Below are 2153 nucleotides of genomic sequence, written 5' to 3'. Positions count from 1 at the left end.
ATGATAGATAGGCAACATGTCAAAAGAAAAACAGACATGAAAAAAACATTGCTTTTTAAACCTTAAGACTTAAGAAAAAAATTGATAATTTGCGTATGAAAGCGTTAAAATGTTTACTGATAATCTACCAAATTTCGTTAAGGTTAGGTACTAATCTAAAAGTTATAGCAAGAAAACTATAGCAAGCACAGAATGGTTACGAAGTCATCACATTAACTGACCGCGTGTTGAAAGAGTTAAAAATATTCCCATCATTGACTTTGATTGAATCAAGTAGAATTCAAAGTTAATCAAATATGAATATTATCAATAGATGTATACATCTATAAAGACAAAAGCTCCTTTGTTTTATTATAGAAGTTAACATGAAAAGTCACGTATCAGCCAGATCCATGCTTTCAACAACTTCTGATCATGAGATATGGTGAGTCATAAAAATTCACTTCAGATATCATGTTTCCTCTGTACGACGGAAATAAAATCATTGGTACGTACTGTAATCCTCAGAGGAGAAAACAGCTCAGTATACGTGTCTATCCTGTACATCATGTATTATATAGTTCAGTTATTATGTATTTGGTCCCTCTTCTTGTTAACCCAGGCTAATGTTCATCACCATACTGCTTGTAGTACTGTTGCTTCACTGGAAGGAATTATCATTTCTCTGTCATCTACTGTGGAAGAATTAACAGATCTGGCGAAACAGAGAATCACTACATTAGAAGGTAAAACATTCCTTTGTAATTTAATTACTTTAAAAACAACGTTTTCGTATTAATGTAAGATAGCGTTAATGAAAAGAACTGTCATTGATTTTAGTATACTGGTAAGTATTTTCAAGTTTTGAATAAATATTGATATAAATTTATAATTATACTTTACTATCTGTTCTATTCCAGGCCCTATTTGTTCTAAACACGACGTGTTTCACACTATAACGTCCATCTCGACCAACGCAACACAAGTTAGAGAAAGAACCTCTCTACCGGTAGATTGTTCTGCCATCTATCATCACTTAAATCAAACAAACGGCGTCTTCAAGATATGGCCACATTTTCTGAACCACCCAATCTCTGTATACTGTGATATGGAGACTGTAGGGGGAGGATGGACGGTAGGTGATCCAGTAGAAGTCTGTGATGTCCAAAATACGTACGGAGAAGATTCTAAGTTAGAAAAATAAAGACTTTTAATAATATGAACATACGTTGTTAATTTTAATATTTTAAAACTACTTATAATATCTCTTTTTTTATCACAAAATCACACATATATTCGTAAGAATAAAATAAAAATTATGTTCCTACCGCCTACTTGTAACACAATCATTAGGCTGCACGATACTATAAACCTGAAACCACAGTTCAACTATTTGTTCTAGACTACAGAACTACAGCTTATAAGGTCTGGTATTATTATTACAGTGATTATATCATTGATATCGTGAATAATTAAAGTTGAGGTAAGATATATAGTTTATAGTAATATATTTGTTTATTTGACTCCCTTATATAAATACAATTATTAATTATCTTTATTACTGGCAAATGTTTCAGTATGCTATATATGAGCACGGGATGAATTTTGTTAAATGTATGTTCGGTTTATATAACATGACACATTTATTTCTCTTTCTCCATTTCATTAGATAATTCAAAGAAGGGGTGATTTTGGAAACCCGGTTGAGGACTTTTACCAAACATTGACTAGTTAAAAAACTGGATTTGGAAATTTAACCAGAGAATTTTGGTTAGGTAATTGTTTTATTATATAGACACAATTTATATTTTTTCTATTAAAACATTTTTAAGGTTATTTGTTAAACAAAAATATAAAACAACTAATAGAAATCTAGAATTATTCTTCTAATGTTCATTCTTTTCATAGATAATGCACAAATTATTTTTGTATGTTCCATCTACCAGGAAATGACGTCATATTTGCCTTAACCAATCAAAACAATATGGTACTTCTAATCGATTTAGAAGATATGGAAGGTGATCAAAGATATGCAGAATATGATGAGTTCTTGGTACGAAGTGAAAGGGAACTGTATAAAATGAGTTATAAAACGTACAAGGGTGACCCAGGTGAGAAGTTTCATTCCGTAGATCAAACAAATAATAAACTTGTCATAATATAAATATATTTAT

General features: G+C 30.7%; 1 pseudogene; it reads left to right on the top strand.

The window, feature by feature from the left end:
- The first annotated feature begins 510 nt into the window (after positions 1–510).
- Positions 511–2153, top strand: part of LOC106477395 — a 2459-nt pseudogene continuing 816 nt past the window's right edge.

This window comes from Limulus polyphemus, unplaced genomic scaffold (genome assembly GCF_000517525.1).
Source record: "Limulus polyphemus unplaced genomic scaffold, Limulus_polyphemus-2.1.2 Scaffold14776, whole genome shotgun sequence".
NCBI lineage: Eukaryota > Metazoa > Arthropoda > Merostomata > Xiphosura > Limulidae > Limulus > Limulus polyphemus.
The sequence above is the reverse complement of the archived record's forward strand: the minus strand, read 5'-3'. Positions and strand labels throughout refer to the sequence as shown.